The 13,839-nt window shown below is 47.7% G+C and overlaps 1 pseudogene; it reads left to right on the top strand.

The window, feature by feature from the left end:
* Positions 1-6,050: 6,050 nt before the first annotated feature.
* On the top strand, positions 6,051-8,034 carry LOC110595812 (annotated as a pseudogene).
* Positions 8,035-13,839: the final 5,805 nt, after the last annotated feature.

Below are 13,839 nucleotides of genomic sequence, written 5' to 3'. Positions count from 1 at the left end.
AGCTCCCTTGGCCTTGGGGGATAGATTTGCATATACCTGCTCACAGCAAAGTAAGGTCAAACAAAGTGACACTCTGCCTTCTTGTTTCAGTTCTTGTATTTTTTTCTAATTTGGTCTTCAGGTCTCTCTCACGAGAGTGGTTATAAACTCTCGGTCTGCCCTGACAGGGTTCCAGGGAATTTGGTGGTGGATGTTTACAGTGTGCTTTTCATGGGCTACTTCTTTATCCTGGCAGACAGCCCAAGGCCTAAGTGTCTGACCTGTGACCAGGTGTCCTTCTCATAGGAAACTTGTTTAAGCTGGCAGACACCCTTGTGGCTCTTGTATGATTTGTGTCCAGTCTATTCCTGCCAACATAACCACTCTCTAGGATAGCCCTGACCAGAAAAGAAGTTAGGTTTGTGTCAGTCCAGTGAGACACAGAGGAGGCGACATAACAAAACACACAACATAACAGAAGCAGTCTGTTACTTACAGGTCCCAGAGGGAAGAGGGCAGCACACCTTGCAGAGCTAGCGGGAAAGGAGTAGTCATCTGGGACATGCATACTCAACCAGTGGGGGGAGCAGACGAGAGAAAGTGAAGACCTGGGGGCTAAAATCTTTATTGGGGCTCAGAACACTACTTAGGTGGGTTTCCCTCTGGGAATTACAATTAGTGGGTTTACAGGAAGCAGGCAGGAGTTCCATGGAGGCAGGCTATGACTGAGAGGTGGTCTCTGTGACATATCTGCACAGTCCATGTGGGGTGTAGGAGTCAGCGGGGCGAGTCAAGTAGGCTGTATATAGTTGCCCCTAGGGAGGTGGTCACTAGGCGGTGGTTATATAAAGCAGATATCTGCATCAACCACATTGACGAACAAGGAACAGACAGAGAACAAAAACTATGTCAAGGGTGACTAAGCCCTGCTTCTGGTATGAGAAAGTCCAACATATTCAAAATGGATGATGAGACAACACAAAATTTTAGGAATTCACTGCAACTTTCATACTACAAATATGTCCTTTTTACGGTCTACCTAATGCCACATTTTCTACATTTTTGTGCTTTTCGCTGGTTATTTTACTGTTTAGAATGGCTCCCAAGTGTAGTGCTAAAGGCCTAGTGTTTCTAAGGGCAAGAAAGCTGTGATGAGTTTACAGAGAAAATATATGAGTTAGATAGATAGATGTAACTCATTAGGGCATGAGTTATAGGGCTGTTGGCCATAAGTTAAATGTCAATGAATCAACAATATATATTAATTAAGGTGTCTTTAAACAGAGACACACAAAAAACTAGATTATGTATTGATTGACTGATGAAAATGTGATCAGAGGCTTGCAGGAACCTAGCCTAGTATATCCCCTAGGAGCGATGGTTCCATATGAGCTAATTTGGTGTGCAAAGAGACTTTATAGAACTTAACTACCATAAATAATGAGAATTGACTGTTCCTATATTCAGTTCTCCTCTTTTTCTGAGTCATGAGAACCCCACACTTTTCAGGACACTTGCAGATAGGTAGGACCATATGACTGACTCTGTCCAATGAAATGTGAGTAGCAGGTCAAAGCATTTAAGAACTAGTGCATTGTCTTCAACCTCTCTTTATCCCTAAAGTGGCAAACATGAAGGGCTTGTGTTAAAACAATGGCATCTTCAAATGAAGGGAGCATGGATCCTTGAGTTACTGGAAAGAAAAGGGCCCTGGTAACCTGCATCAGGCTTTTTATAAGCAAGAAAACAGTTATTATTCTCAGCCACTGAGATTTCAGGGGCTTATTTGTTGCAGCCTAGCCTAGCTTTCCTGTGTAAAATAAGGTTGAGGCCAGGTGTGGTGGCTCATGCCTATAATCCCAGCACTTTGGGAGGTTGAGGTGGGAAGATTGCTAGAACCTAGGAGTTTGAGACCAGCCTAGGCAACATAAAGAAACCTCATCTCTACAAAAAAAAAAAAAAAAAAAAAAAAATGTAGCCAGGTGTGGTGGTAAATGCCTGTACTTCCAGTTACTCGGGAATGTGAGGCAGAAGGATTACCTGAGCTCAGGAATTTGGGGTTGTGGTGAGCCATGATCATGCCACTGCACTCCAGCCTGGACGACAGAGTGAGACCCCAACTCAAAAAAGTATGAATAAATAAAAATAGGCCAGGTTCAGTGGCTCAGCCTGTAATCCCAGCACTTTGGAAGACCAAGGTGAGTGGATTGCCTGAGCCTGCAGGTTCGAGACCAGCCTGGGCAACTTGGTGAGACCTTATCTCTACAATAAATAAAAAATTAGCAGAGCAAGGTAGTGCGTGCCTGTAGTTCTGGCTACTTGGAAGACTGAGGTGGAAGGACCGCCAGAGCCCAGCCACGCTGGGGTGGCTGTGAATAAAAATAAAAATAAAACAGGGCTCGATGAAGCCCACAAGCCTACTGTGTAGGATCTTCTAGTCAGCTAAAGTGTGTGCATGTGTGTGTGCATGCATGTATACATAGCTCTTAAGTACCTGCATGTTCTAGTAACTGGTAATCTATTTGCCAATAATGCCACAAATGCTAAAATGCAAAAGTTAGCTTACCTTTCCACCATCATTTAAAAAAAAAGGAATGGAAGATGGCTTAGGTTTATTTGTTCATTGGTTCAAAAATAAAATAACCCAGAAAGAATTGATTTGCTCTAAAGGAAGTCCAGAGGGGAACCAGAAAGTTAAATTCATCATCATTCACTAGGATCAGTGTCACATCTGAAGCACCAGTCAAGTAAATAAGCTTCAAAGGTGTGTCTTCTCTGCCGGGTGCAGTGGTTTATATCTGTAATCACAGTACTTTGGGAGCCCGAAGTGGGAGGATTGCTTGAGCCCAGTAGTTCAAGACCAGCATGGGCAACATAGCGAGACTGCGTCTCCACAAAAATTCAAAAAATTAGCTGGGCATGGTGGCATGTGCTTGTAGCCCCAGCTGAGGTGGAAGGATTGCCTGAGTCCAGGAGGTCAAGGCAGTGGTGATCCGTGATTGTGCCACTGTACTCTAGCCTGAAAGAGATTCCAGTTCAAGAAAAAACTACTGTATATCTACTCATGAGAAGAAGTATGCCCCTACACACACACCGACTCACTTGTTTATATTGGGTATTACAGCCCATTTTCTTGTCGATGAAGAAGTTACCAAATGCACAGTGGTAAAAAGGAAAAGAACTTTCTGGAACACTAAGGATGAAAAGAGGCAATGGATGCATTCAGGTTGAAGGAGATGGGTTTGTGAAAACCAAGAGATGATGTCAGTGAAGAGAGGCTCACAAAAGAGCGCTGGGACCTCTCTGGAGTCTGGGTCAGCTACGTCTTCACTGAGGGCCTGCAGTCAGGCCATGTTAGCACACAACTAAGGTATTATCCCAGAGACAGGCTAAAGTCTGGACACTACTACATGGGGGAGATGGTGGATTCTGGGAAGGCAGGGATGGCCTCTATTGTCTGAGGCCCTGAAGTCAAGCACCTGAAAATGATCTCCCAGATCTGCTCTCTGGCTGCATTAAGTACCCAGGGGAAGAGAGAGCCTGTACAAGTCAAGCATGTGGCATTCCCCTGCAGGCAGTAGCTTCTCCCAGCCTGGGGTTAACAGCCCTAACCCACTTCTCAGGGACGCTATGAGGGTTAACAATTGTGAAGTGCACCAACTACCGTGGAAATGCTCAACTGCATGAAGTGACCCACTGATGGTTCGCGCCTGAAAACAGCAGTCACGCTGAAGACTAATGACATTGCTACATCTTCAACGTGGATGCTGGAATGCATTGTAGTGACTTCACTGACCTCAAGTTTTCAATTTGCAGTTTTCAACCAGACCCTCTAATGTGGCACCTCCCTATCTGTGGCCTGGTTCCCTCTTAGTGGGTCTCTGTGGCTGCCAGGTGTCACTTTCATCCACAATGCCATGTCTCCAACCTTCCCAGAAGCCCAGAGTGTTCAAGACTGCCTGTTGGCAGAGGCCTGAGCCATGTGGATACCCAGAGTGGAACACCATTGATTACTAGGCAAATGAGATGTCCATCTCCCCCAGACATACTCCCAGCTGACGAAGATGTTCATTTCATTGAAGGTCCATTAGTAAAAGAAGACATTAATCCCCCTCCATTACAGAGATTGCTAGCTTGTCACCCAACCATTTCCCTTTCCTTTTAAGCACATAGCTAGGCTACGTTCCGCAGTCTCCTTTGCAGCTAGTGTGGCCATGCCATTGCCTTCTGGCCAATAGAAGGTAGGCAGATGTGATGAGTGGCCTGGCACATAAAACTCCCAACCCCCATGCCATTCTCCAACCTCTTGCTTTCCCTCCCTGCCAGCTGTCGATCTTTAGGACAACCTTGGAAACAGGTAAGCAACTGTGCTGGTTCACAAGGAGTATCCCAGTTTTCACACTGAAAGTCTGCCTTCCAGGAAACCCTAGTCTGAGACAAACTGGGATGACTGGGCACCCTACTTGAAAGGCACCTGTGGCAGTTGGCAGAACCTTCCTCAGCCTGGGCCCCTGAATGGCTGCGTGGAGCAGAGCTCTCCCCACTCCACCTCCATCCCTGCCACCTTCCACCCCTGCTGATCAGCAATACCTGTTTTGGACTTTATGTGTGTGAAAAATAAACTGAGATGTGCTACTTTATGTGTTACTGCAGCTAGTGTAATCTTAACTGATACACCATCTAATATTTTTGGAGAAACACAAAATCGTAGCTGTTTCCTCAGCTACTATTTTAAGAAGACAGATCCCACTTATAAATAGGAAGACTATATGTTATCTGGGACAGTCCTGGTTTACATCTGTTGTCTAGGCATAATTATTAATAGCAACCCCTTTTACTCTTCAAAAGTGTCCCTCTTTGTACAACATCTAATATGGTTATAGATCATTTGTAGTGTGAAAGCATCCTTAAAATGTTGTAAAAAATTGTTAATTGAATCCTATTTTAAATGCAATTATGTAAGAGAGAACTCTTCTATAATAAAAGTAATCACCTCATAACTAACACTCTAAACTCAACTGTCAGGATATTGGATTTTCTTTGTGTGAGCCACACTGTGTACATTACTTAGAATCATCTTGGAATCTAGATTTCTTATAGACTTTGTGTTTAGAGGATTGTTGTTCATCTAGTACTTTAGGGCTTTTCAACCAATCGAGCAATTAAAAATTATATTCTTTGAGTGGTCCATCGAGACAGTGGACTATTACTAGTCAATAAAAAGAAATGAGCTATCAAGCCACAAAAAGACATGGAGGAAGAGAAAATACATATTACTAAGTGAAAGAAGCCCATCTGAAAAGGCTACATACTGTACGATTCCAACCACATGACATTCTGGAAAAGGCAAAACTATGAAGACAGTAAAAAGATCAGTGGTTGCCAGGGGGTTTTGTGGAGGAAGGCAGGGAGAGGTATAGGAGCACAGAGGATATCTTTAGGGCAGTGAAACTATTCTTTTTTTTTTTTGAGTTGGAGTCTCACTCTGTCTGGAGTGCGGTGGCATGCTCATGGCCACCGCAGCCTCGACCTGCTGGGCTCAGGTGATCCTTCCACCTCAGCCTTCCAAGTAGCTGAAACTACAGGCATGTGCCACCAGGCCAAGCTAATTTTTTTATTTACTGTAGAGATGAGGTCTTGCCAAGTTGCCCAGGCTGATCTCGAACCCATGGGCTTAGGCAATCCTCTCACCTCAGCCTCCCAAAGTGCTGGGATTATAGGCATGAGCCACCACACCTGGCACTATTCTATATGATAATGAAATGCATGTGGCAAGATCCACTGAATGGGCAACACTGAGAATAGACCTTAATGTAAACTGTGGCCTCTAGTAAATTATAATGGACCCATATTGATTCGTCAACTGTAACACACGTACACAAATGCAGGATGTTAATAATAGGGGAAACTGAGGCAGGGGAAAGGGCACATAGGAGCCCTGTGTCTTTTTTGTGCAATTTTTCTGTAAACTGAAAACTTCTTTAAAAATAGTTTTAGCCTCTCACCAGTCGTCCTCATGTAAGTGACATCGTCTTTAAACCCTGTGTGGCAATCCCTGATTCACCGCTGTGATGCCCAGGGAAGAGAGGGCAACCTGGAAGTCCATCTCCTCCCTTAAGACTACCCAACTTTTGGATGACTATCCGAAATGCTTCATTGTGGGAGCAGACAATGTGGGCTCCAAACAGATACAGCAGATCCGCATGTCCCTCTGAGGGAAGGCTGTGGTGCTGATAGGTAAGAACACCATGACATACAAGGTCATCTAAGGGCATCTGGGAAACAATTCAGCTCTGGAGAAACTACTGCCTGATATCCGGGGGAACGTGGGTTCACCAAGGAGGACCTCACTGAGATCAGGGACATGCTGCCGGCCAACAAAGCGCCAGCTGCTGCCAGTGCTGGTGCCATTGCCCCATGTGAAGTCACCATGCCAGCCCAGAACACTGGTCTGGGGTCCAAGAAGACCTCCTTCTTCCAGGCTTCAGGTGTCACCAATAAAATCTCCAGAGGTGCCACTGAAATTCTGAGCCAGACTGGGCTCAGCGGCTCAGCCTGTAATCCCAGCATTTTGGGAGGCCGAGGCAAGAGGATTGCCTGAGCCCACAGGGCATATGCTTGTAGTCCTAGCTACTGGGGAAATTGAGGCAGAAGGATTGCCTGCCTGAGCCCAGGAAGTCGAGGCTGCAGTGAGCTGTGATGGTGCCACAGTGCTCCAGTCTGGGTGTCAGAATGAGAACCTGACTATAAACAAACAAACAAATAAATGTCAGAATGAGACCCCAACTCAATAAATAAATAAGATATCTGTTGAACTCCACAGAAGATACCTAAGATACGGCTGTAGACCCCAGAGAATAGATGTTAGGCCATCTGAAATGCTGTCCTGCAATGGAGGATGGCTGCCTCTCAGTGTGGATGGATGGACATAAGTGTGAAGGCGCCAGGGCAGACAGTCAAGGGAAATGTCCCCGATGCAGTGGGGACTGGGGAACTGGTATGGTGGGCTTGGGGCTGAGGTCTAAGAACAAAGCACCCTTCGGGGCAACGAGTGGAAAGGGTCAAGGGAGGAGGACCCAGGCCAAGGCACACCTGGGAGGCTGGACCTCCCCCATGCTCCGTCAGCCTCCTCAGGGACTCAGGCCACACTCAAACAATCCAAACAGGAGGCGGGGTGGGGGGGGCCCAGCTGGACACTGCTTAGCACACAGTTCAGGGAGAGCAAATCCAAAGGCAATACTTGCAATATTTACAGCTTTGGGATGCCCATGTTTTATTCATACACATTAGCATGGGGTCTGCAGGCCCCTGAAGTCTGAAGGAAATGAGAAAATCACACACTGTCAGGGCTAGAAGAGGCCCGGGGAGTGAGCTAATCCAGGCCGCCTTTTCGCAGAGGAGGAAGTTGGGGCCCACAGAGGAAGGCGACCTGAGGCTGCAGACAGAGAAAGAGAGCCGAGTAAGACCTGGGGCTCTCCCATTTGCCGGCTTCTGCCCCTTCCCCTCTTGCCTTCCTTCCTCAGTTTCCTTCTTTCTTTCTCTCCTGCTTCCCTCTCCTTTTTCTTCCTTTCCCCCTCCCTCCCTCCCTTCATTCCTCCTGTCTTTCCTTCTTTTTCTGCTTGCCTGCCACCCTTTCCTTCTCTTAACATGTTTGGGTGCCTGCTTGGTGCTGCTTTCTGAACCAGGCCAAGGATCTAGTGCTGTCTAGCCTCAAACTCTCTGGAGGCTGGGGACAATCTGAAGCCACAAGATCTGACCAGACCTTGGGAAATCAGAGGCCTGTTCCTGGGGTTGTTGCAGGACCTCAAAGCCCAGAGGACAGGTGGATTAAAACACACACACACACACACACACACACACACACACACACACACACACACACGCGCGCGCGCGCGCGCGCGCGCGCGCGCTCTACGTCAACACCCTTCCCCCAGCCACCTTGCCTGCCCTTCAGCTGTGAGGCTCCAGAAGGCAGCTCTCCTTCTTGCCATAATTGTGAGCGTCTGGTGCAATTTGAGCTTCCCAGATAGTGAGTATTGCAGCATACTCTGGTGAGGGGACTGCCGAGGACCAGGGAGGTGATGTTGACTTTGGCTCACCAGTGACACTAGGGAAGTTGCTTTCAGGGCCAGCACCTGAGGGACACCAGGTGGAGGTGATGCCCAGCTGAGCAGACAGGTGGGCAGCACAGGAGGGAGGCTGGGCCTGGTGACACACAGCTGGCATCTTCCAGCAGCAGACAGGCATGCCCAAGATATTAGAGGCCCAGAGAAGGTGACTGGGAGCCTGGTAGTGAAGCTGCGAGAGGAGGAAGAGGGAGGAGGAAGGTTCACGGAAGGAGCCCTTGGGGGCTTGAGTGGGCCACTTCAGGTCAGCACACACAGACCCCACTCTAACTCCCTTCTAGCCAGCCTGCCTCTGTGCCAGAGTCTGGGAATTAAAACCTTGCCTTCCCAGACTTCCTTGCAGCCAGGGTTGGCCATGTGACAGCTCCGACCAGCGAGACATTAGTAGAAGATAGCTGGTAATAGTGCCTCTTCTGCCCTTCCCTCCTGCTCTCAGCTGACTATGGCTGCACCTGCAGAAGCCATCTTGGGATTATGAGGGAACATCTGACAAAACTGCTCTGACATCTTTGAGCTGCTGAAATGACTCCAACACTGACAACCAATTCCCCTCGGATGCTTATCACACAGAGAGGAAAACAACAACAGCAACAACAACAACAAAAAGCCCCTTCTAACTTGTTTAAGTCAGTTTACTTGGGGTTTCCATTACTCAGCCAGAAGGCAGTCGATAGTATCAAATGCACAAAGATGTGTCACTGGGGACTCTTTAGGTAACAGAAAAGACAACACACGTTAGCATAAGCCTGAAGAGAATGGTTGCCTCATGTAACTGGAAAAGGCATGATCGGTATAGGCTTCAGGGTACGTTTGATCCAGTAGTTTGACACTACCACCAAGGACCTGATTTCTTTTCATCTTTCCCTGTCCATCTTTGAACCAATCACTTGCAGTGAAAGAGATAGGATCACACTGACTGGCTTTGGCCAATCAAATCCACCATAGTGGAAGGGGGATCAATGTCTCCCAAATCATATGGAAACTAGACAACGGCAGAAAAAGAATCTGCAAGGGACAGTCAAGATGCTGGCAAGCAAGTCATGAGTGTTGGCGATCTATTTGGAGAGGGGAAGAAGAGTGTAGGGACTACTGGACACGGTCATCAGAAGGTCATTGCCAACCTTCTGTTGAGAAGGAGGGCAATGATGGCTGCAGTGAGCTACACAGTCAGTAGGCAGAAGGAGGTGTATACTACTCTTTCAAGAAATTTCACACTGCACAGAAAAGAGAAATGGGCCTATCTGGGATGAGGAGGTGGGGTTAAAGGAAAGTTCTTAGGACAAGGAGACTTGTATATAGTTCTAGGATAGGAGGAAAGATCTATTGGAAAAGAAGAGTTTGGAGAAGGAGAGCATGAGGAAGATTCACTGAACACTTATTGAGAAATTCTGGTAGAGGAAATGGTACAGGGAAAATGGGGGTGCTGGCAGGATACTGGTAGATGGTGCACAGAGACAGCCTGGAACCTCTCAAAATCCTCCACAGGCCAGGCGAGGTGGCTCATACCTGTAATCCCAGCACTTTGGGAGGTGGAGGTGAGAGGATTGCCTGAACTCAGAGGTTTGAGACCAGCCTGGGCACCTTGGTGAGACCTCATCTCTACAAAAATCAAAAAATTAGCCAGGTGGGGTGGCGCATGTCTGTGGTTCCAGCTACTTGGAAGGTTGAGATGAAAGGATCACCTGAATCCAGCAGGTCGAGGCTGCAGTGGCCGTGAGTGTGCCACTGCATTCCAGTATGGTCCAGAGTGAGACTCTGACTCAAAAAAAAAAAAAAAAAAAACAATCCTCCACGGCTGCTTTCCTTTTCCATTGCTGTGCAACGGATTTTTTCCACAACTAAGCAACTTAAAAGAATATACATTTATCTCAGTTTCTGTAGGTCAAAGTTCAGGCCTGGCAGAACTGGGTTTTCTGTTCAGGGTCTTGCAAAGCTGCAAAGTGCCTGCCCCCTGTCTACCTTTCTGGAGCTCAGAGTCTTCTCCCAGGCTTGCCGTTGTTGATAGAATCTGGTTTCTTGTGGTTGTAGGTCTGCTAGCTGTCAGCCAAGACCTCTCTCAGTTCCTACAGGCCCCCCCAGGTCCTTGCCATGTGGTCCCCTCCATTGACAGTTCACAATATGGTGGTTTGCTTTCTTCCTCAAGGCCATCAGGACAGCCTCACTGATGCTTTGCCCTCTGACTACATTTAAGGCTCACCTGATTAGATCAGGCTCACTTGGGATAATTTTTGATTCACTCAAAGTCAACTGATTAGGGACCTTAATTACATTCACAAAAATCCCTTTCGCCATGTGACCTGATCACGGGAGTGATATCCCATCATGTTCCCAAATCCCACTCACACTCCAGAAGAGATTATTCAGGGTGTGTACATTAGGGATGAGAATCCTTGGGAGTCTCTTAAAACTCTGTCTAGCACAACAGCTCACTTCTTAAGGTTGTCAGGAAAACTCATAAATGACGGAAATTGTTTTCTTTGCTTCCTCCCTACTTGGCCTGCTTGAGGACAGACAACCTAGACGACCTCCCTGCCAGCTGTCACAGAATCATGTTACCCTCCAAAAAAGGCAAACAAGACTCAGTTTCCAGATTATCTACAGATTTTCTCTCTCTCTTTCTTTTATAGATCTATTTTTGCCTGAATTCCTTAAGAACAGTCTGTTCTCCCTCATATGAGTAAATCAATGTGCACACAGTGAACTAGATGTTTCTGAAGTACGCTTGGATGGTTTATTTCTGGAGATTCCACCTAGGTATTGTCCACCTGAGTCATACAGTCAGAGCCAACAAGAGAATTGCCTGAAAAAGAAACAGCCAACAAGTCTGAAAGAGAATCTGGTGAGTATCCAGAACCAATGAAGTCCTGGATCCTTGGCTCCCTGGGCCAGAAACTAGGCCAAGCTTTTTTTTTTTTTTTTGAGTAGGACTCTCAATCTGTCACCCAGGCTGGAGTTCAGTGGCACAGTCATGGCCAACGCAGCCTCAACCTGCTGGGCTTGGTTGATCTTTCCACCTAAGCCTTTCAAGTAGCTGAAACTGCAGGCACATGCCACCAAGCCTGGCTAATTTTTTGATTTATTGTAGAGATGAAGCCTCACTATGTTGCCCAGGCTGGTCTCAAACCCCTGGGTTTAGACAATCCTCTGGTTTTGGCCTCCCAAAGTGCTGGGATTACAGGTGGGAGCCACTGCACACAGCTCCCAAGCTCTTTTTATATATCATTTCCACTGAACTCTTACAACTCTAATGCTAGGTATATACTTGTTTAACCCCTTCCAAGGAAGGGGAGGTTGAGATTCAGAGAAGCAAAGTGACTATCCCAACTCACTTCTCTGGCAAAAGGTTGAGCCCATGCTTTCTCCTACAATCTCTCTCTCCCATGGAGGATACACCTATGACCTTTAGTCTAAGGAAGACTTGCTCCTGAACTTTGCCCTCTCACAGCCCAGGGCCCACTTGCCCACTTGCAGAACCTGCAATGCTAGTCTGGTTATCTAAATACTCCCTGATTTACATCCCTGTGTGTCTCCTGCCCAGTCTTCATTAGGACTGCCAGCTCTAGCATATAAAAATGCAGGATCCCAGTTCAATTTGAATTTCAGATTAACAATGGTTTTTTTTAAGTATAAGTATATCCCCAATACTGAATGGGATATACTTATACTGGAAATATTAATTGTTGTTTCTCTGATAGTCCAATTGAACTGAGCATGCTGTATTTTATCTAAAATGAGGCAAGGCAGGCCAGACACAATGGCTCATGCCTGTAATCCCAGCACTTTGGGAGGCTGAGGTGAGAGGATTGCCTGAGCTCACGGGTTCGAGACCAGCCTGGGGAACTTGGTGAGACCTCATCTCTACAATAAATCCAAAAAATTAGCCGGGTCTGGTGGCTGATGCCTGTAGTTCCAGCTACTTGGAAGGTTGAGGTGGAAGGATCGCCTGGGCCCAGCAGGTTGAGGCTGCGGTGGCCGTGAGCGTGCCACTGTACTCCAGCCTGGATGACAGAGTGAGACTGACTCAAAAAAAAAAAACAAAAAAAGAGGCAAGGCAGCCGGGTCACTGCAGAGGTGTTGGGTCTCAGGGCCTTGGATACCCCCAGGGGAGCCTGGGAAGCTACCCTTGGGAGGGTAGGGCAGCTCCTCCCAGCCCCTCCTGTGAGGTGAGTAGCTTCACCCATGCCTGGAGCAGCAGGGGTTGGCTCCCTCCTTCCTGCCACCCCTTCCAGACTCACTTAAGGTGCAGTGGTCAGGACAGGCCTGGGCCTCGGCCTTCTTGGCTGCGGGCTCCATCTGTCTGCCTGGGTGTCCCTGTTCATGGGGCTGTCTCTTATCACTGTGATTAAAGCACGAGTTCCATTGATTCATCAAGACAGGAGTACAAACAGTTTGGAGTTACACAGCATGGCAGGCCACCCTGGTTCATGGATTCCCTGCCCGGGATCTCCCCTGGCAGATGTCAATCCAAGAAGACATGGGAGTTATCTTCCTTTTAAGAAGACTCATTCAGTCACTTAAGCAATAAGGCAGCTAAGCTCCCCCAGTGAGAGCCCCTTACCCCCAAACCCTATGAGCTAACCCTAGAAGTCTCTTCTTCTATCTTAGTAGCAGCCCAGGATGCAAAGCAGTTTTTTAGAGTCGGGGGGAACCTTAGACATAAACCTCAGCCATGAGAGCAGAGCCCCCATTTTTCAGATGAGCAGGTTGAGGTCCAGAGAAGAAGTGACTTGCCCGAGGTCACATAGCTGAAAGCAGAGGCAGGCCGACCCCCAGGTCTATCCTTTGTGCTTCCTGCTGCTCCTGCCAGTTGGGGACCTCTTGGCCCTGCAGACAGAAGGCCTTGGAAGGCCCAGATGAGAGCAACCCAGGGGAAGATCTGGCAACCAAGATCCAGGGTTCCAGGGCTCTACCCTTGGGTACCCTGGGGTCCCAAGCAGCTCCTTGAGGCCTTCCTCCTGACCTTTAAGCACTGCCTTCTGGGGCAGGGAACTGGAAGAAGCCTTGCCAAGAAGAGTGAGTGCCCAAATTCCCCAAAGGGAGAGGTGGAAAACCAAGGTACCATGAGATTGGGGAAGGGGCAGCCCAGGCCCAGGTGGGCCTCAAGTCCCACCAGTTACTGACTTTGCTTGGACCACACTTCTGATTCCTCATCTATAAAGTGGGGCTGGGCCAGGTGCAGTGGCTCTCGCCTATAATTCCAGCACTTTGGCAGGCCGAGGTAGGAGGATTGCTTGAAGTCAGGAGTCTGGGAATAGAGACCTCATTTCTACAAAAAATGTAAAAATAAAAAAATTAGCCAGGCATGGTGGCACACGCCTGTAGTCTCAGTTACTCAGGAGGCTGAGGTGGAAGAATCACTTGCACCTAGGAATTGGAGACTGCAATGAGCTATGATTGCACTACTGTACTCCAGCCTGGGCAACAGAGCAAGATCCTGTTTCTAAAAATGTAAAAATGAAGTGGGGTTAATAACAGCACTTCGCTTCATAGAGTTACCTTGAGAATCCAATGAGATGCCCATGGAATGGACTGAGCAGAGAAGAGGTTGAGTCGATGTGGTGCCACCCCACAAGGCAATCCACACAGCAGGGGGAATGCATGCAGTGGGGACCCATCTGCCCACAGAGAGGAGGCTCACAAACAGGCACACTGCAGAGCTAAGAGAGGCATCAGAAATCCAGCGAGATAGCAGGGAGAAACAAGATGTCTGAAACACACACACACACACACACAC

The sequence above is a fragment of the Carlito syrichta genome, unplaced genomic scaffold, assembly GCF_000164805.1.
Source record: "Carlito syrichta isolate Samal-C Ts95f unplaced genomic scaffold, Tarsius_syrichta-2.0.1 Scaffold304517, whole genome shotgun sequence".
NCBI lineage: Eukaryota > Metazoa > Chordata > Mammalia > Primates > Tarsiidae > Carlito > Carlito syrichta.
This window is presented reverse-complemented; position numbering and strand designations above follow the sequence as displayed.